The 22,308-nt window shown below is 41.3% G+C and overlaps 1 protein-coding gene and 1 long non-coding RNA gene across 5 annotated transcripts in view; one reads left to right on the top strand and one right to left on the bottom strand.

Annotated features, from left to right (window-relative positions):
• STK39 (serine/threonine kinase 39) overlaps positions 1-22,308 on the top strand; it is a 302,762-nt gene that overhangs the window by 259,318 nt on the left and 21,136 nt on the right. The window lies entirely within an intron of this gene.
• Positions 7,640-22,308, bottom strand: part of LOC122902561 — a 37,220-nt gene continuing 22,551 nt past the window's right edge. The window contains exon 4 of the long non-coding RNA XR_006383824.1: positions 7,640-7,771. This is a non-coding gene — a long non-coding RNA (uncharacterized LOC122902561). The remainder of the gene's footprint in view (positions 7,772-22,308) is intronic.

Raw genomic sequence — 22,308 nt, 5'->3', positions numbered from 1 at the left:
CCTCTCTTAAAGTTCATGTACTCTTAGAGCTTCATTGCTGATTGTGTTGTTTGGTTCCATTTTCTTAACTACATTTGGTATGCAAATTCCAACCTTAATTATGTGTTATAGACTTTCCCCTGACTTGAAGCCATGACTCCCTTTGTTTGAATATGTTAAAAAATAAATCCCAAACTGTGAAAAACTGATTTTTAAAATTACTTTAGTCCACATTTTCGATTTCCAGTCTTAATTTAATCACAGTTCTTGAGGAAATGAACCTAGGCAGTCTTAATTGAATGTCTCTGTGCCTGTGGAATTCTTTTCCTCTGTTGGCATACCAAAATTGAAATCTGTTGAGCTTTAAGTTTTTACCGCAAAGCCTCTGAACCACGTTTCAGTCAATAACTCATCCCACATCCTTTTTTTTTTTCTGCTCTGACTCCCAATTCCCGACCATTTTGCTATTGTGTAGGGGTGGATCCTACTGACCCAAGCCTTGGATCTTCCCTACAAATGTATTTTGTTTGGCTTGGGCAATGGTTTTAAATTTTGGAATTAGTTGCCAACATTAAAAAAAAAAAAATGAAAAACTTGACCTAAGAATCCAGTTTGGGCTGTCTTAGGAAACCCAGATCTGAAAACAACCAGGCATGAAATCCTCAAAAGCAAAATTCTGCCCCCTCCTCTCTGACTGATTTATATTTGGTCCCTGGCCCCTGAAGACATTTGAGTTCCCAACCTTAGTAGTGTGCATTAGTGCCAACTGGTGCCATCCTGTTTTCTTCCTTCAAATACAGCATGCCATCTCTGCAGACCCAAGCCTGATTGTTCCCTCTTTGATGAAGTTATCGATCTAAGGCTCTACAGCTTTTTCAGACTCCCATATCCCTTATGACTTATTGGAGATCATTAACATCCTTAGACATGATCTTGGACCAGAAAAATTCAATGTGCGCTTAACAGTCCAGTCTTAGAAAAGACCAGCAGAATGTAAAGTCCTGCACTGTTTCCTTTGAGGGAGGAGAAGGAGTCGCATGCACGCATGAGGACTGACCCTGGTAGCTGAGGAGACACAGAATCCTCAGAGAGCCAGGCCCTTAGTCCACTGTGGTCTGGGTGTCTGCAGGAGCACCCCTTTTCAGAACCCTTGCTGTGAGCGTCCATCTTGCTGATACTCTGTCTCCTTGCAGATTTCCTTGTCATTTATTAACACTTTATTGATGAAGCTCATTAATGCCAAATGCAGTCCCCACCTCACCTGTAGAACTGCAGCATGAACGTGCAAGCCATATTCACAGGAGCAGATAATAGAGCAGCAGCAGTATGTGGTGTTCTTGTTCAAAGATGAGCACAGGATTGTCCTAACAACCCTTACTGCTCTTGAGGTTGTAATTTTGACCCAACTCCAGGACCTCTTCCACTCCCGTCAGACAAACTCATTTTAAAACTCCAGCGCACGTCCCTTTACGTTTTTCCAGGCAGACTCACCCCCTCCCTGCCCCCATCTCCTCCCATCCCCTCTCCTGTCCCACTCATCAGAGTGATGCCCAGGGCAGAATATTCCAGCTCTAAAGACAGTCTCAGACCAGGTACACAACTTAATGTTCTGTTCTTGGCTTAGGGTTTCTGGTCCGATTTGGGTGGTTATCCTGGCAAGTCGTATCACTGGGGAAGTGTGGAAGAAATGTTCATGTTCTCTTAGCAGTGACTTAGTTGGCCATTATAATATGTTTAGGATTAATAGGATTTTGCAGACTAGCAAGTTTTGAAGAGCGTTTATAACTACCACGCATTTCCCTATAGTAAGTGTTTGTTACTTGACCCAACTAGATAATCTGGATTGTCCTTAAAATTGAAACTACTCTGCACCAATTCACCACGGCAGCCCTTTGAAATCCGAGTTCCTAATAGGTCATTGCCAATTTGGACTCTATTTGAGCACTCTGGGTAGTAACACTTGGTAAAATGTAATTTCTGGGAAATGCTGGTCATTCAGGGACTTTGTTGAGTGTGTTCACTAATGACTGGACTAAACTCCAAACACACAGGGTGTTTTTGTCTATTTTGTCAACTGGTATATCCCTAAACAGTTGACGAATAGAATAATACTGAGTGCCTAGTAGATGCCTGATAAGTATTTGCTGAATGAATACATGATCGAGTTAACTTAACTTCCCATTCTGCATAAAAATGTATGGGGTTCTTGGTGCTATTGGGTTTCATTGGTCTTCACCACATCACCGGCATGTGTTAGCAGCAAAAATTGGGGGCCTGCATGTGTACCATTCAGATTTATAGACTAAGTAGGATGGGCATTTCAGAGGTTTCTGTCTTCCAGAATTATGTCTTGGAAACCAGAATGTGTTTGGAATGTGGTCGTTTCTTACTACATTACCGAGGCAAGAATGAATTCATCATTTTTATCTCACCATTTCTCATTAAAAGGCTAATGCCAATATCTTGTCCAGAACAGTGCCAAATTTCACCTTCTGCTAAACTAAGAATGGGATGTGTGTTTGAACAGCACACTGTGGGCCTGTGGCAGATTAACTCTTTGGAAATGGAAATATATATACATTTAACTGACCTCCAGCCAGTTAGAAATAAATCTTCTGCGTCATCTTGCCAAAATGTCATTTAGTTGTGAACAGCCTCCTCATTTGTCCTATGAGATCCTGCACCTCAAATGTCAGGCCACTGCGGTTTTTTCTGCTGCTTTTCCATTCTCCCAGGCAGCTGTTATTTTTGACAGGGTAGATTTGTGATGAAATATAATTGTCATCTTTTACTTTTTGTCATTAGCTCCATTTTTATTTCATTAAACTACCTGTAGGATGAGGATTCTTTTTTTATTTTTTTTAATTTAGTTTCTAAAAACCATTTATTTGGTGTCTACGTTTCTGATTTCTCTGTAAGCTTTCAACCTATTGCTGCCTTTCAGTTAGCCCTGTTGTCACATCTCACAGCAAGTCCTACTCTAACAGCAACTGGAAATTTTCATCTACCATCACCGTGTTTAAAGACAAGGTCTCTTGTGCATCTGGGTGGACAACTTTAATCATGATTTTCTTGTTGCTTAACACTTTGGGTATTTCGCTATGCTTCTGATGGATGATGGATGTGTTTCCTTTTTCGAACTCAGAATTTACTGCAATTTAAAAAAACTCCCTGTCTGTAATATGTATGATGGAAACAGCACTTAACTGGACTAAGTGAAGGTTTCACTTGTACTCTTCTAGAGAAATATCTATTTCCGGATAAGCAAATGGGTTGAAAGTTTATAAACAATATCCTTTCTAGATTTCTTGAATAATTGTTCTACCCTTAAAGTCCAGATCATCCTCTCGTTCTCATTAACTCCATCACCCCCTGCTGTCTGGCCGTCCTCACCAGGACCTCTGAGGTGTCAAATTTACGACCACTCTTCAAGCATTAGTCAAATATGTAGCATCTGGATTTTATTTTTTCTTGTTCTTGCATAAAAATCAAATGAGTTCCCTGGTGCTGTTGGTTCTTTGAGGGGGACAATGGATAGGAATGTATCGGGAAGCAGAGGGAATTCCACTTGAAAATAGCTCCATAGGACAATTTATGTGATGATTCACCCGTAAGGATCAGTTCCTCGATGATGTTACTTTTTAAACCTCATGGATGGTCCCATATTCATCACAATATATTTTATTCCTTGTTTTGGGGACTGACTAGCTTTATTGCTTAGAGCATGATCCTGGTGGTGGTTCCTTATGATGGGTTTAAAGCCCGGAAGCAGCTGACAAGTGATGGGACATTGATCACACTCTTCAGCCCTCCCCAGCCCGGTCTCAGCCTGACCAGCAAACAGATGTCTCTATTGTGGAAAAAGGGAACAGCTGGGAATGCTGCTTCCCTTGGCCTGTGGGGGCTGAGCACTCTGGGCAGAGAATGGTGAGTGTCTCCAGCGCTGCTCTTGGTTAAAGCCATAGTGGTCGCTTGTTCCCTATTTAGCATTATAGCTGCCCTTCACACAGAGCATAAAGCATCTGCAAGCAGTTAAGCTGCCCATCTTCTCACACCTTCACCTGCTAGAAGCAGTCGTCCGAGTGTACCCAAATACCATCGTTTTTTAGGTGGTTTTAAATATGATCATTCTATCTCAAGAATTTCTCATGTGAATTTCTAAAGTTGTCATTTAATGTCAACAAAATCAGCTCTGTCACTGTGTTCTATCCCAGCAATGAGGTTTTTTTCTCAAACAAGGTGAAGCCTTCATCCAAGGAAGAAGGTGTTGTTGTTGTTGTTGTTATTGTTTACTTAAAGAGGGAAATAAGATGTAGAAGCATCAACCACAAAATAATCCTCAAAGCAAGTTTACCTTTCCACAGCTTCACTGGGACTCACGGTCAAGGTTTTGAGGAGTTGAGGTGTTTGAAAAATCTTAGTGGAAAGGCACAAAGATCAGAAAGAGGATGGTATTGTGTGTTGGAAAGTATCAGCCCTGGTTCCTTCTACAATGGTCCTGCTGGAGAACGTGGAGGGTGTTTGGATAGTGTTCCGCTTCCTCTCTCGGTTCACTATTCGGGTGCCCAAGGAGATCTTCATATGGGCCCCGTGACTGCCTTGCAGGAACAAAATGAGCTTTTAGATAAGATGGGAGCCACACTGGTGCTGCTCTTTGTTGTAGAGGGGCTCGTGCTCAGGTGCGTCTTGAGTCCTGATTTATAAGTACCTGCCTTAGGACAATAAGTCTGTTTTGAGATGGAAGATATCTGGGAGGCAGCATGCGCTGAGGTGATACAAGCTCTGGTGAGCCACTCGAGTGAGCTCGAGTATCTGCCTACCTTCAGATATTGTGTCAGCCCCTCCTGAGCTGTGTGACCTCGAGCAAGGTTTTTCTTCTCTCTGTGCCTCAGTTTCCTCTGTTAAATGGGGCAGATGATAGTTTCAACCTCAGAGGGTAGCTGTAAGGATTTTAAGTATAGAGCATGATACATAGAGAACATGAAAAGTCTCACTAAATATATTATCACTAATTTTTTAAAGATTTTATTAGAGAGAGAGAGAGAGAGCTAGCACAATTTGGGGGGGAGGGTAGGAGCAGAGGGAGAGTCTTAAGCAGACTCCCTACTGAGCGTGGAGCCCGACATGGGTCTTGATCCCACTATCCTGAGATCATGACCTGAGCCAAAATCAAGAGTCGGGCACTTAGCTGACTGAGCCACCTAAGATCCCTGTTATCATTAATTATTAACAATAGTTTTATTTATCCAAAAGTGACAATATCACTGTTCTTGTTTGCAGAATTTCTCAAAGTCAAAATGAGGAACTGTCAACCCAAGGGCTTGTTTAACCGGTGGTCATGAACAGCCAATGAAATTAAAATCTTACCCAAAGGAACAGAGAAAGATATTATTTGGGGATTATTTGACAGTTTCAGTGTTCCCTGGGTGACTTCGTGCAAACTGGTCTTTGTGAAAACATCAGGACCTCCCCCAACGAGGGTTGCCAATTACCATGCCGTCCTAGGATCTGATTAGAATTCCGGGGATCATCTCCTTAATGGTCTGTTTTATTAAATGATTGGACAGCCATGAACACGTACATCAATAAAAGGGAAACTCATTTATCTTTTGTCTCAGGATTAGCAAATCTTCATACGTCTCATAACTGCTTTACAACCTTCTGTAGGCAGCTCTGCTACCATAGACATTTCTGTGAAGAGGAGTGACGCGATCACAACGCTTCCATCCTTGCTAATCTATGTCTCCTCATCCTCTTCTTAACACCCTTAAAGTATAGGATTATGAGAAGCCTGGGGAAGGGGAAGAAGGAGGAAGGGATGGAGAGGGGAGGGAGGCTGTTTGTTCTGTAGTAGGGCTGGAGTTGAGGCAGGAACTGCACTGTCCTTGCTAGTACCCCATCTTTTGAATCAGGAATCGACTTCAGTTGCAACTCACGGCTTTTCACTTGATTTCTTCCATAGGGTAGGAAAAGCCAGATCTTCCCAGAGTTAATGAGATCTTGCTGCCTTAAATAGCTTCAGAATACACAGTCCTGCCTTGTTCTCTCTGAGGCTACACATACAGCCCACAGTCTTATTTGCCCTTTTCACTGCTGTCAAACATTCTTCTGATTTTTATTCCTCAGTGCATTATTGATGATCATCCCCAAGTCAGCGTCTGTTTCCTGGCTCCTCTTCTGTATTTTGATTGCCTATGACTCCTCTTAGTCCTCGATCTCATTACTGTGCACTCCATGAGCCCCTTCTCTGCATCCTCCCAAGAAAGCCTCCCTTCCCTAAGATAATCAGCCACTTTGTTTACATGGATGGCATCACATGGATAGCAAACTACCTGTGCCTCCTAATGACCTCACGGTGTTGCTTTCTTGTCTCCTTCCTTGCCAGAGTGTTGCGTTTGCCTCCTTCTGCTCTTTATTCCTCAAATCAATGTGACCTTTATCCCCCCCCCTTTTTTTTAAATCTGCTACCTGTCGTAAAAAGTCTAAATTCCGTTTCTTGCACTCGGGTCCCTAAGGCTGAAAGACAGCAAATTGATACCTTCTCAGTTTATTAGGGAGGGGATGAAAGCCTGAAATTCAAATAGTTTTATTGTGTCTCTTGGACTTTTGAGGAACTTGTGATATCTGACCCCTTCATAATAAGTACAGGCCATTCCTGAAAGTTTGGTAATCTTCTCATTCAGAAATTCCAGTATCATTGCAAGGACCAAAGCAAAAATTGAGTTGCCCTGATTGCTATTTTTAGGCGTAAGAATGATTTGGCCCCCACCAGGCCTCAGAGCCCCAGCTGTCTGTTGGCTCCTTCCCCTGCCGTCCTTCTAATACTTTCCGATGATGGCAATAACAACAACACGACTTTCTGATAATTATCTGGACCGTGTCTGGCATTAAGGGCAATGTTCTTAAAGTACACATTTAAGATCTTCTCTGCTTTCCCCATCCCAAAGAAGACTGGAATTTCTAATAACTCAGTTTATTGTGCAAGGAGATGGTGCTGGCCAAGCCCACGTGTGTGGTGAATTCCAATCTAGAGAAAGTGTAGGGAGATGAAGACGTGGAAAAGCTGTCACTGTGGACACTATGACCTAAGTATTTGGGATACTCGGTGTTTCCTTCCATCCTGAGACACTGCATTTTATTTAAGAATAATAGAGAAGTGCAGGTCCATTACAACAGTGAATCTTGGGCTGCTAAGAGTTGAAAGGGAAGGTTGTTTGAAAGCTATTAAATTTCTAGGATATTCATCTCTTGAACATACCTTCTTATGACTTGTAGTGGGTGCTGAATGACAATCTGGATACCCTAAAGCATGTAAGTTAGTATTTATTATTCATAGTAATGCACACAGGGGGTCTTTGAGTTTACGTTTTACTATTTAGGTTCCTGCTTTTCCTCCTAAAATAATGTCGCATATCCACCAAGAGTTCAGAGAGGCTGGTGGTTTCATTAAGGTATACTAGCAGGTGACAGTGTGTCCTGTGGCAATGGGTCACAAGGAGGTGGGAACTGCCTCTGTACACATTCTCAAATGTAAGGTAAACAACCTCCCTGGGTCTTAAATGAGGTACAGACCATTGTGCCTGAAGAAGGACATCAGAAGCCCTGGCATGTCACTCCCAACCTCAAGACACATGATAAGCTGCTTTTCCACCGCTAACTTTATTCATACCGCTTTGGTAAAAACAAATGTACAAACAAAAAAATCAATTCGAGATTTCTCGTACTGAAGTTGGTTTTTATCCCAGTGTCGTTTTTATCTTCTTTGCAGTAATGACTCTTCCTTCTCCATTACCTTGGTGGTAAGAGAACAATGTCAGGAGAGAAAAATGAATTTGCTGATAGAGGGTTTCTTATCTGTTCAATTAGGATAACTAATATAGTAAGATACAGTGATTGCTGCATTAACGAATCGTCTGGGGAAAAGAGCTCCTCTCTGTAAGGTTAGTTGCATTCCGCCCGCACCCCCCACGCAGCAGCAGCTTAGAGTGACTGATCCTGCCCGCATGAGAATGCTCAGGTCGGGTGTTTTTTGTTTGTTTGTTTGTTTTTTAAGATTTATATTTATTTATTTGACAAACAGAGATCACAAGCAGGCAGAGAGGCAGGAAGAGAGAGAGGGGAAGCAGGCTCCCTGCTGAGCAGAGAGCCCGATGCGGGGCTCTATCCCAGGACCCTGGGATCATGACCTGAGCTGAAGGCAGAGGCTTAACCCACTGAGCCACCCAGGCGCCCCATAGGTTGGGTGTTTTAATTCTTCCTTTAATTTATCTGAATCCAGGCAAGGTACTGCATTAATTTTTTTCACATCCTGCGTGAGAACGTCATTTTACACGGGCTGTAAGTGTAAAGACTGACCATACGTGTGTAAAGCTTTTCATTTTAAATTGTGTACAAAAGTGGTCCCATTTAATGATAGGTTCCATTCCATTCCCTTCCATTCCAACATGTCTTATGACCCTTAAAAGCTTTTCACTTTGCCAAAGCCAAACCAGCATTTTAGATTTCTTCGTCCAAACGTTCAACAACAGTGATAATATTTTTCTGTGTGTAACGTCCACATCGCTAACTGGTATCATCCTGGAAACTCTTTTCTTAGAAGATGACACCCATCCTCCTTGGCAGACGAGGCCCAGGCCGTCAGCCCCTGCCAGTTTTGTCACCCGTGTCTCCCGCGGTCCCTCTGTTTCAGGCTCGCTCCAGCACGCCGGACCCTCCGCGGTGCTCTCAGACGCGCTCGCTCCCGACTCTCACACCCTCTTCCTCCGCCCGGAACGTTCCCACGCAGCCGGCAAACCCCTGTGCTTATTTCTAGGTAGAGATGAAGTATCACTCTTCCCGGAGTCCTACCCAGAACCAGGCTCTGGCAAAGTTGGCCTTTGCCACACTTACCCCTTACTCCTACCCCACCAACAACACTTTTGGGACCTTGCTATACTCCTTGGGTTAAGAACTGCCCACACACTAGGCAAGGCAAGGTGCACATTGCTTATGTTTGTGGGACCCCAAGGTCTAGTGGGAACACCAGCGGGATGGTACACACTTGAGTAAGAATTTGTTTAATACCTGAACACTGCGCATGATGGGAACATGCATCTGCTTTAAAGTTACAGGTCTTAATAGGCCACAACTTTTCTTGTATACAACTTCTCCACACACTGTCCCCTCCTCCCCTGTATCCCTAGCCACAGGACCACAACACGGAGAGCCCATGTTCTCTGTGGTCTCCTCATGAGGGACTTTCTCATGATAAAAATCTACATAGGAAGGACCTTTGAGTAAGTACTACTTCCCAGCCCCCTTTGAGACTCTGGAGTGTTGGAAACAGTTGAAGTTAGAGTCCAGAAGGCTTTGACCTTTCAGTTCGGGATGAATGCAGGCACAGGGAAGTAGGAGTACATAGTCTAAATCCCAATGGTAACAGGGGGAGAAAAGACCCAGGGCATGCTGTCAGGGTTGAAGGGATCATCTTACAAGTGTGACCACTATATACCCAGCTTCCAGCTCCCATCTGGGAGACAGTGCAGAAGGGTGGGATAAGTATGTCTCAAGTTCAGTGTACTGTAATCAGACAATACACTTGAATGCCTGAATTCCTTGTAGGTTTCATTGACTTTTAGGGACAAAGAGAGGCTACACCCCTTCCTTCCACCATAAAGGAGAATAATTCCATCTCTACTACTTCCTACTTGCCTAAAATTGGTTTGCCATGAAATCTATCCTTCTATCCATAATGAAAGATCAAGGCTCAAATTTCATCGCAGATTCCTGCAAGAGTTAACATAATCCTTGACAAAACGTGCTGCTAGTTTATTTTCATTCATTCAACCCATAATTATTTATGTGTACCTTCTGTGAGCCAGACCCTGTGCGGGTTATTACGTGTACAACAGTGAGCTAAATAGACTTTGTTCTGTCTTTGTGCTACCGTGGCCAGCTGGAGAAGGGGAAGAGTTTTTCAAGCATTTAACAAGATAGAGGAGGTTCCTTCTGTGGTATGGGGTAGAAGCTGGAGGTCTGAAAAGCCCAGCCTTATGCCGCTCTAATCAACTCTGGTTCTTCCTATCTTTATGGGCTTCTGAGAAACTACATCCTAATCCTGTCAGGATTGTAGATCTTTCCTTTGTTAATTCATTTAGTACCTACTGGGTGTCAGGTTCAGTGTTGGGGACCGGCTGGGACTCTGGAGGGAACAGGTGGTTTCTACTTTCAAGGAGCCTCAGTCTAGATCCCTTGTAAGTAGGATGACCGTACCGATTTATCATGTAAACTGGGACAGTTGTGAGTGCAAGACGAAAAGGATCTCTCACAGGGGTGATATGTAAACATACATCCTGCTTTTGTGGCCGTCAAGTCATTTTCTTCTGGGAACAGCCTTTGAATAGGAACTGCTGCTGCTTGACAGAGGTTCTGATGCTTTGTCAGGCAACTCCGTGTCTCCTCTGTCTCCTTGGGAGTCAGTGACATAACGACAGCCCCAGGATGAGTGGTAAACTTGGACAGATATTGTGCATGGGTTTCTTGGCTTTATGCAAAAAGAAGAGCAGAGAGGGGTGCCTGGGTGGCTCAGTGGGTTAAGCTGCTGCCTTCAGCTCAGGGCATGGTCTCAGGGTCCTGGAATCGAGTCCCACATCGGGCTCTCTGCTCAGCAGGGAGCCTGCTTCCTCCTCTGTCTCTGCCTGCCTCTCTGCCTACTTGTGACCTCTCTCTGTCAAATAAATAAAATCTTTTAAAAAAAGAAGAAGAAGGAGGAGGAGGAGAAGAAGAAGGAGGAGGAGAAGAAGAACAGGACCTAACTTATTAAACATGTACTTTTTTGAAGCTCATTTTAGTGTCAAAAGAGTTTAATACAAAATTTTTAAGATTACTAAAAAAGAAAGATCATTGTAGATTGGATCCCATATAACAAATCTCGGAACCAGTACCATAGGCATGTTCAAAGTACCCTCTGTCTGCTGTATGTCAGCCTTGAATTTCTGTGTATATTTTATGGTCCCTAACCTCTGATTTTGCAATGACTCTGCCCAACTGTGCTTTCTCTGTTGTGCAGACTGCCCACCCGCCCTTACCCCAACTAGCGGCTGCCTCAGATTTCTAGCAGGGGTGTCAGCACAGACTGTAACTCCTACTCCCACCCTAATCAGAGCAGTTAGCGGTCCCTGGCCACTCCCTTTATGTTATCAGCAAGCTCTGCACGCCGTCATTCAAAGAGAGGTGAGAGTACCTTCAACAGGGAAAGGGGAATTGGTCAGGGGGTAAGGGAGAAGATTATGGAGATGGTCTTTCAGATTTAATCGTGTGTAAGAGCGAGATCTGTGTTCACTGCAATTAATGTCTCACATTTATTGGATAAGATCAAAGCTGCAGGTACAAAGCAGAGTCTGCCAAGCTCATGCCAGCTTATTTTCGTGCAACAATTAACAATGGTTTGTTAAAAATTAAAAATACAGAACAAATGTTAAATTGAATATGACACTATGATAAGAAGCTTCTTTATGAAGTATTTTATTTCCTCAGCTTTTCCCGCATTCCTGTTCTCTCTCCATCTTTTATTCTACTGTTGATTGTGAAGTTCCCCCCAAAAGTTCCGTTTAAGTATCTTCCCTGTTGTTCAAGCCAATCTATCAAGGATGGTGGGGGAAGGATGGGGGCAGGTGAGTATTATTTGGGGAACAGCACAGAGGAGGTCTTTTCAGTGTGATCTGTGTACTAGCTTGTGCCACAATAGCGTTGTGAAGTTCAACTAACTTTTGGGGGTGGGGGGAGAGGAGGTAGCAAGACTTTCTCAATGAAGGGAGCAATGACTGATTTCATCTGGCACATATTCCATACTTCATGTGGACCTATAAATATCTGGGCCACTGGATACCTGGAGTTTCACTGGTCTAAGGCACATGGAAGGTGATTTTGCAAAGTTTATATTGTATATTAGAAATGCATTAGATTTCAGGTCCTTTACTCTTTAGGCTATATCCTAATCTAGAGTGAACTCCCAGTCAACCTTTGCTTCAGTTTGATTCCTTGTTATAAAAGAGGTGCCTGGGTGGCTCAGTTGGTTAAGCATCTGCCTTTGGCTCAGGGCTTGATTCTGGGTCCTAGGATTGAGCCCTGCGACAGGCTCCCTGCTCAGTGGGGCGTCTGCTTCTCCCTCTCCCCCTCCTCTCTGCTTGTGTTCTCATTCTCTCTCTCTCTCTCAAAGAAATAAATCTTTAAAAAAAAAAAAAAAATCAGTGACTTGTTCTGCCTTGGTCTGTACCTTGTACTGGCTACTAAAACCCTTCAAATGTTTTAGAATATACCACAAAGAAGAAAATAACTCAAGAAATGAAGATAAAATAGGTGTCCCCCTCTGGGCAGTGCCACATAATATAAAAAGAAGCCCAGCTCTCCTCCTCCGTGTAAGATGGCCACATACATGGGTGAGAAACGTTTGTGTTTGGAAGGCGGCCGCCACAGGCTGGGCTGGGAGTCCTTCAGGTTTCTCCAAGCTGTGCGCTTACACCAGATGGCTCTGCCTCAGTTGACTGCATTGGCCCATAATTTAAATAGCATTCCTCTTACCGGCGTGCTTACTATCTCATTAATTTTAACTTTTCCAAAGCTTTTCCCAGTCCAGAAGCTGGTAGGTTAAATCCCAAGCTGTGTATGTCCTATTAGTGTGTGATTATTGAAAAACCTTGCTAGAAGACAAATCAAGGTAAAGCAAGAGTGACAAGAAAAGTTGATCCTATGAATTAAACGTTTCATTTCCCTTTGGTGTATTTTCTGTGACTGATTAGAACTTTCCTAGAATTCATATGATTTGACAAGGTCATAAATACAGCTTAAAGCTTATTTCTGTAAGTGTTTTTGTTTTCAACCAAGTGACTGTAGGCACTGAAGAGGCATAAATTTTGTAGTCTTATACATAGAGTACAGTGGAGAGCAGCTGGCCTATCATCTTACTCTGTAGTATTTGCTACATATAAGTCATCTTTCAGCAGTGTCTGGGGGGTTGTCATTAACATCTCGGAGTATGTCTTACCTTCATGCCCTATATACATATAGTCTTGTTAATATTTCCAGAATGTACTCTGGGTGTGAGACTCTTCTCTTGGAATCTAGATATCTAGTATAATTAAATAAGATCTATTGCTGTAAACAGGGAAGACCGAGACAGGTTTTTCTTTTTACCTCTAGCAGTAAATCAAAATTGGATGGATTTCCTGTGTCTTACCTCTTCTGCCTTCCATGATATGACCATTTCCTTCTCTTCTTTAACTCTACTTGAACGTGTGATCTACACATTAGAAAATCCATAGTAAGGTTGAGGTTTCTGAATTCTATAAGGGAGTTCTTGGAGATTTTCCAAGATGTAGACTGATGCTGTTTGAGATCCAAGACCTTTATATTTGTGTTTTTATCATTTACTAGATGAGCTAGAAGATCTGAAAAGCTTATCTCTTGGATGAAGAAACACCTATAATTGCTTAACAAAGGCTTATGATTCTTTTCAGAAAAAGCCTGCTCCTTTTTTTTTTTTTTAAATTTCTTTTCAGCGTAACAGTATTCATTGTTTTTGCACCACACCCAGTGCTCCATGCAAAACGTGCCCTCCTTAATAACCACCACCTGGCTCCCCCTACCTCCCACCCCCCGACCCCTTCAAACCCCTCAGATTGTTTTTCAGAGTCCATAGTCTCTCATGGTTCACCTCCCCTTCCAATTTCCCTCAGCTCCCTTCTCCTCTCCATCTCCCCATGTCCTCCATGTTATTTTTTATGCTCCACAAATAAGTGAAACCATATGATAATTGACTCTCTCTGCCTGACTTATTTCACTCAGTCCCGTCCATGTTGCTACAAAGTTGGGTATTCATCCTTTCTGATGGAGGCATAATATTCCAGGGGGTATATGGACCACGTCTTCCTTATCCATTCGTCCATTGAAGGGCATCTTGGTTCTTTCCACAGTTTTGGTGACCGTGGCCATTGCTGCTATGAACATTGGGGTACAGATGGCCCTTTTTTCACGACATCTGTATATTTGGGGTAAATACCAGTAGTGCAATTGCAGGGTCATAGGGAAGCTCTATTTTTAATTTCTTAAGGAATCTCCACACTGTTTTCCAAAGTGGCTGCACCAGCTTGCATTCCCACCAACAGTGTAAGAGGGTTCCTCTTTCTCCACATTCTCTCCAACACACGTTGTTTCCTGTTTTGCTAATTTTGGCCATTCTAACTGGTGTTAAGGCGGTATCTCAATGTGGTTTTAATTTGAATCTCCCTGATGGGTAGTGATGATGAATATTTTTTCATGTGTCTGATAGCCATTTGTATGTCTTCATTGGAGAAGTGTCTATTCATATCTTCTGCCCATTTTTTGGTATGATTATCTGTTTTGTGTGTGTTGAGTTTGAGAAGTTTATTAAAGATCCTGGATATCAACCTTTTGTCTGTGCTGTCATTTGCAAATATCTTCTCCCATTCTGTGGGTTGCCTCTTTGTTTTTTTGAGTGTTTCCTTTGCTGTGCAGAAGCTTTTGATCTTGATGAAGTCCCAAAAGTTCATTTTCGCTTCTGTTTCCTTTGCCTTTGGAGACATAGCTTGAAAGAAGTTGCTGTGGCTGATATCAAAGAGGTTACTGCCTATGTTCTCCTCTAGGATTCTGATGGATTCCTGTCTCACGTTGAGGTCTTTTATCCATTTCGAGTTTATCTTTGTGTATGGTGTAAGAGACTGTCTTTTTTCCACTGTGTATTTTTTCCTGCGTTGTCGAGGATTATTTGACCATAGAGTTGAGGGTCCATATCTGGGCTCTCTACTCTGTTCCACTGGTCTATGTGTCTGTTTTTATGCTAGTACCATGCTGTGTTGGTGATCACAGCTTTGTAGTAAAGCTTGAAATCAGGTAACATGATGCCGCCAGTTTTATTTTTGTTTTTCAACATTTCCTTAGCAATTCAGGGTCTCTTCTGATTCCATACAAATTTTAGGATTATTTGCTCCAGCTCTTTGAAAAATACCAGTGGAATTTTGATCAGAATGGCATTAAAAGTACAGATTGCTCTAGACAGTATAGACATTTTAACAATGTTTATTCTTTTGATCCAAGAGCATGGAATGGTCTTCCATCTTTTTGTGTCTTCTTCAATTTCTTTCCTGAGTGTTCTATAGTTCCTCGAGTGCAGATCCTTTACCTCTTTGGTTAGGTTTATTCCCAGGCATCTTATGGTTCTTGGTGCTATAGTAAATGGAATCGATTCTCTAATTTCCCTTTCTGTATTTTCATTGTTAGTGTATAAGAAAGCCACTGATTTCTGTACATTGACTTTTTATCCTGCCATGTTACTGAATTGCTGTATGAGTTCTGGTAGTTTGGGGGTGGAGTCTTTTGGGTTTTCCATATAAAGAATCATGTCATCTGCAAAGAGAAAGAGTTGGACTTCTTCATTGCCAATTTGGATACCTTTTATTTCTCTTTGTTGTCTGATTGTTGTTGCTAGGACTTCTAATACTGTGTTGAACAAGAGTAGTGAGAGTGGGCATCCTTGTCGTGTTCCTGATCTCAACGGGAAGGCTGCAAGATTTTTCCCATTGAGGATGATATTTAAAAGCCTTCTCCTTAACCAAGAAAAACTACACCTGCATTTATAGAAACTCTTAATTGTTAGAAAGTGACCTTAAAAAGACTACACAATAATAAAACAAGAATAAAAAGAAAACAACAACAACAAAAAGACTAGATGAAAGAGACACATGGAAAGATGCTCTATCAGGGAAATGCAAGTTACAGTTAACAACAGGTGTTGGCAAGTGTGTAAGAAACTGGAATTCCCTCGCGCTGCTGGAAGGAATGTAAAAGTGGTACGATTCCCCTAGAAAACATTTCAGTAATTTACAGAGTCACACATACGTCTGTATGAGCCAGCTGCTCTCTACTCCTAGGTTTGTACCCAGATGAAAGGACAAGGTGTGTCTATACAGACTTATACATGAACATGGATAACAGCTTTATTATTTTTTTTATTCTGTTCAGTTAGCCACTGTGTGGTACATAATTAGTTTTCAGTGTAGTGTTCAATGATTCATTATTTACGTATAACACGCGGTACCCATTACAGCATGTAATGGCAAAACCTGGAAACAACCCACATGTCCATCAAGAGACGAAGATGTGAACAAAGTGTGGTGTATATCCACACAATGGAATACTGCTTGAAAAGGAATGATTTATTGATACATGGTACAACATGGATGAATTTCAACATAATGATAGTGTATGGAAAAGAAGCCAGAAAAGACAAGTATATACTACATAGCTCCATGTGTATACAATTTTAGAAATGCAAATTACAGTGACAGCAAAGAGATCAGTGGTTTCCTGGGTAGACTAGAAGGAGCGGCAGAGAAGGGAAAGTGGAGGGAATTACAAAGGATTTGGTGAAATCTTGGCATATTTTGGATATGTTCATTATCTTATTTGTGGTAGTTTCATTGCTGTATATGTGTATCAGAACTTAACCAAATTATACACTTTGAATAGGTACCATTTATTATACGTCTGTTGTACTTCTGTGAGGCTGTTCTAAAAATAAACAAAAGGCCCCATGTCTAGGTTGCTTACGTTAGTATGGGAAGATGTTAGTAAGCATTTGGGACAGGAACTTAAGGTTATCCAGGGCACAACCCTAGTGAGTATCTAGTAAAAGATAAACCCCCTATCCTGAGAAATGTGCACACAAACTTTTACCTACAATTTAGAGGGTTTCAAAATTAAACACCCCAGGTGAAGTCACCTATTTTTTGAAGAACCCAAGCACATTTTAACAGCTGTCTCCCTATGCAGTCATCCTCTGTTTTTCCAAAGCAAATACATTCTTAGCTTCATCTCAGGCGAGCTCTGGATATGCTTGGCAAGTGTGACTTTAAAGTTTAGTCATTCTTCATACAGCATTTTTAGTTTTTTACTTTCTTCATCCTCATTCTAAAGAGGAATTAAGCCATAAACATACTGGTGTGTCCTCTCCACCAGCTAAATGAAGCTACAGTTTCATTGATTATACCATTTCATTGCTTTCAGAAAGAGCAATAATAACATAATGATCATTGGGCACTTCTATTACTTCACTCTGGTCCAGTTCATAAAACTCTACCTTAAACAAAATAAGGGAAATTCAGGACCAACATAGTAATTTTATGATTATATTTTAAAGGCCAGATTCAATACCTGCCACTTTAACTCTTCCAGACTGCTTACGGCTTTCCCATTATGCCAAGATAATACTTAAAAACCTGGAATTTAGCCAAACCTTAAGGAGAATGGCAAAGGGTATTTTTTTTTTTTTTTAGTTCCTATAATCTTTTTCCAAAGTAAATAGTGTTAATACTCAAGTCTTTTTTATCTTTTTGTCTCAAAGCCTGATTACTTAGGGTACCTATAACATTCCTAAAGTTTCCTCTGATTATTGCTTTTTCCCACCATCTACAAATCTAGTGCGGAGAAAAGGCAAATAATACACCCCCTCCCCCTTTTCCTCTAATATTTTATTTATCATTTGTACTTTTTAAAAACATGTCAGAATGGCCAGTGTTTTATTATTTCAATTCTAGTACAGTTAACATAGAGTATTAGTTTCAGGTGTACAATATAGTGAGTCAACACTTCCATACATCACCCGGGGCTCATCACAGCGAGTGCAGGCCTTAATCCCCATGGCCATCATCAACACGTCCACATATCACCCTCTCCACACCCACCTCCCCTCTGGTAACCAACAGGTCCCTATATTCAGAGCCTTGTTTCTTGGTTTCTCTTTCTCTCTCTTTCTTTCTCTCTCTCTCTCTCCCTTTGTTTTGCTTCTTAAATTCCACATATGAGTGAAATCATAAGGTATTTGTCTTTCTAATTTCTCTTAGGATCTTCTCTAGCTCCATCCATATCATGGCAAATGGCAATATTTCACTGTTTTTTTATGGCTGAGTAATATTCCATTGCATATATCTTCTTTTATCCATTGCACATCTTCTTCTTTTGTTAAATAAAGATTTTACTTATTTCAGAGAGAGAGATCACGCACATGTGAGCAAGTAGGGGGAGGAGCAGAGGGAAAAAAGAGGGAGATAATCTCCAGCAGACTCCACACTGAGCACTGAGCCCAATACGGGGCTCAGGCCCACAACCCTGAGATCAGGACCTGAGCTGAAACCAAGAGTCAGATACTTAACTGAGTCAGCCGGGTGCCTCTGTACCCACTCATCAAGTGATGGAAACTGTAGATGATGCTGCTATAAACTTCAGGGAGCATGTATTCCTTTGAATTCGTGTTCTTCTTTGAGAAAACACCCAGTAGGGTGATTAGGATTGCTGGGTCGTTCTATATTTAACCTTTTGAAGAACCTCCATATAGTTTTCCACACTAGCTGCATCAGTTTGCATTCCCACCAACAGCACGTGAGTGTTCCCCTTTCCCCACATCCTTGCCGACACCTGTTGTTTCTTGTGTTTTTGATTTTAGCGATTCTGACAGGTGTGAGGTGATATCTCACCTTGGTTTTGATTTGCTTTTCCCTGATGATGAGCAATGTCGAGCACATTTTCACTTGTCTGCTGACCACCTCGATGTCTTCTTTGGAGAGACGTCCATTCATTTGTCTATTCAAAATGTCTTTTGTCCATTTTTCAGTTGGATTATTTGAGGGTATTTTGGGTATTGAGTAGTGTTAATTTCTTTACATATTTTGAATACTAACCCTCTATTGGAAATGTCATTTGTAAATATCTTTTCCCATTCAATAGGTTACCTTTTAGCTTTGTTGATTGTTACCTTCACTTTGCAAAGCATTTTCTATTTTGACATAGTCCCAGTAGTTTATTTTTGCTCTTATTTCCCTTGCCTCAGGAGAGGTATGTAGAAAAATGTTACAGCTGGGGTGCCTGGGTGGCTCAGTGGGTTAAGCATCTGCCTTCAGCTCAGGTCATGACCCCAGGGTTCTGGGTTCAAGCCCCGCATTGGGCTCTCAGCTCAGCAGAGAGCCTGCTTCTCCCTCCCCCTACTGCTGTGCCTACTTGTGTTCTATCTCTCTGTCAAGTAAATAAATAAAATCTTAAAAAAAAAAAAAAGTTACAGCTGATGTCAGAGACATTACTGCCTGTGTTGTCTTCTAGGATTATTATGGTTTCAGATCTCACATTTAGATCTTTAATCCATTGAGTTTATTTTCATGTATGGGATCAGAAAGTGGTCCAGCATATAGCTGACCAGTTTTCTCAGCACCGTTTGTTGAAGAGACTGTCTTTTTCCCTGTTGGATATTCTTTCCTGCTTTGCTGAAGACTACTTGACAATATAATTGTGAGTTTGTTTCTAGTTTTCTATTCTGTTTCAGAAATCTAGATGCCCGTTTTTTGTGACAGTACCATACCATTTTGATTACTACAGTTTTGTAACAATTTGAAGTTTGGAATTGTGATACCTCCAGATTTTTTTTTCTTTTTCCAAATTGGTTTGCAATTCAGGGTCTTTTCTGGTTCCATATAAACTTTAGAATTTTTTGTCCTAGTTCTATGAAAAACGATGTTGGTATTTTGAAATGGACTTTATTAAATCTGTACATTGCTTTGGATAGTATAGACATTTTAACAATATTTGTACTTTCAGTCTGTTAGCTGGAATGTCTTTCCATTTCTTTTGGTCATCTTCACTATCTTTCAGTGTTTTATAGTTTTTGGAGTACGATCTTTCATTTTGGTTAGGTTTATTTCTAGGCATCTTACATTTACCTGTAAATGGAATTTTCTTAATTTCTCTTTTTGCTGCTTCATTATTTTTGTATAGAAATGCAACAAATTCCTGTACATTGATTTTTGTATCCGGCAACCTCTCTGAATTCATTTAGTTATATATTCTTGTTGGATTATCTCCATTATTATTATTATTATTATTATTTAGTGTCCTCCTTTGTCTCTTCTTATAGACTTTGTTTTAAAGTCTATTTTGTCCAATATAGGGATTGCGACTCTGGCTTTTTTTGACATCCATTTGCATAATAAATATTTCTCTATTCCCTCACTTTCAATATGCAGACGTCGTTAGGTCTGAAATGAGTCTCATGTAGGCAGCAGTGTCAATGGGTCTTGTTTATTTATCCACTTTGTCACCCTGTGTGATTCAATTGGAGCATTTAAAGCATTTACATTCAAAGTAATTATTGATAAGTTTTTATTGCCATTTTGTTGCTTGTTTTGTGGTTGCTTTTTAGTTTTTCTCTGATCCTTTTTTCTTTTTCTCTCTTTCATGGTTTGGTTTTCTTTAGTGATATATTTAGATTCCTTTCTCTTTATTTTTTGCATATCTGTAACTTTTTTTGATTTGTGGTTACCATTCATTTTATATATAGCATCTTCTGCATATAGCAGTCTACATTAAGCTGATGGTCACTTAATTTTTTTGAACTCATTCTTTAATCCTCTCCCCTCTACATTTCAGATATTTGGTATCATAATTTATATTCTTTTATTTTGTGCTTCTCTTTCATTTGCATTGTTTCATAAATTTGCTAAAAGAAATGCCTTCTAAGGTTGTTGTACCATGTTTGTCTGTAGATTGTCTTAAGGTTTCCAAGGGCAATTCCCAAAGAGGGACAAAGCTAAGAGTCATTGGCCAACAATAATCCCAGCAGATGAGAGAACGTTTGCTTCACTCCTAAAAAGAAGATCAGGGCTGCACACCCAAGTATCCACAATAGTCCATCCCTTGTATTGTTTGGATCCACCTGGGAAAAGTTCCTCTAGCAATGACTGGTTTCTTTTTCTGGTGCAAGTTGTAAGAGGGAAGGTTAGTGGTATGACTTAGTCCTCATTGCTGTAGGTAGTCTTGAGGCCATACTGACGCTCATCATGTCCATCCTGGACTTATATTGTAGATTCCTTTTCTTGGGGTTACCACCTATGCCAGCCTGGGTGGTTTATCTGAACAGTGCCCTAGTCCCTCATCTCTTGAAAAACAATGAAAAGTAGCCAGTTTTGCTGGTTCCTAATAGATGAGATGGGATGGAGGTGGTAGAGATGAAGAGAAATAAATAATTTCAAACATCGTAAAGACAAAACTGTCAGAGAAGTGTCTTCTGACTGCTAGGTAGAGGCTGAACCATTGAGAGAAGTTGAAAGCAGGGAGACAGGAGGCTGTTGTGTGAAGCCAGACGAGAGACGGTGGCATCTGCATTTGGGTAGTAGCAGTAGAAGTGGGAAGAAGTCCTCAGTCTCTGTAGATACGGGTATATTTCAAAGATCAACCTTTTGCAGAGGTGAATAAGATTTTGTCTGGGTTATCAAAGGGTTTGAATCAAGTGGAGAAACAAGCTCTGTAATGGGTTGTTTCAGCACCTGATGATACAGAGTAGGGGTAGATACCTAGAGGAGGGCAGTGGTTATGGAGCCCTTCCCAGGAAAATCTAGGGTAGTATGTGGCAGAAATGAACTAGAGAAGTAGGTTGGGCCAGACCATGGAGGATCTCATAGACCACATTAGAAACTTGGACTTAATCCTGAAGTGGATATGAACAGTTAAACAGTATTATACGAGGAGGCAAAAACACCCCAGTTCATGACTTAGATTCTCCAAGTCTCTCTGGTGAGTATAAGAGGGCTCCTGAGTTAAGACTGAAGGCAGGGAAGTCAGTGAAGATAGGCAGTTGTCCAGGCTAGAGAGAGTAAGCTGACCCTTTTATGTACTTGCAGTACATCAAGCACTAGTCTAAACACTGTATGTGTCTAAACTCCGTCCCCAGAAGAACTCTGTCACGTCGGCACTATTCATATCCACATTTTGCAGATTATGTGGACTCGAGCACAAAGACACTTACGTACACTTGTCCAAGTTCATGGGGTCACATGGCTCTAAGCCAGAGGCAGGATTTTAACCCAGGCACTCTGACTAGGGGATTCACATACTCATCTGAAGATAAAAGCCTGGAGATCTGGGGAAAATAACAGGACAAATCTGTTGTATTTTGTCCCAAACATAATAATTAGCTGTGATTTTGAATTAGTGTTACAGCGGTATCCATTAGAGACCCACTGTCCCATCATTTCCTTTCTTCCTTCCTTAGAAGTTTGGATTCCCATTCAGTACCTGTGTCTCTTTCTTGCTTTGCAATCCTCTGCTGCCTTTACGCAGCAGCGCAGGGTACACAGCAGATGTTTGGGTCATGTCCTTGGATCAAACAATATTGTGACATCACCTTGTCAGGTAACCCAAGTCTGTGCTTTTTTGTCTTCTCTCAGAATTTCCTCTAGGGGGAATGCATTGGACTTGGCGTTCACTGGGGTGCTTTTCTTCACAGCTCTTGTTTGG

This window comes from Neovison vison, chromosome 3 (genome assembly GCF_020171115.1).
Source record: "Neovison vison isolate M4711 chromosome 3, ASM_NN_V1, whole genome shotgun sequence".
Taxonomy (NCBI): Eukaryota; Metazoa; Chordata; class Mammalia; order Carnivora; family Mustelidae; genus Neogale; species Neogale vison.
This window is presented reverse-complemented; position numbering and strand designations above follow the sequence as displayed.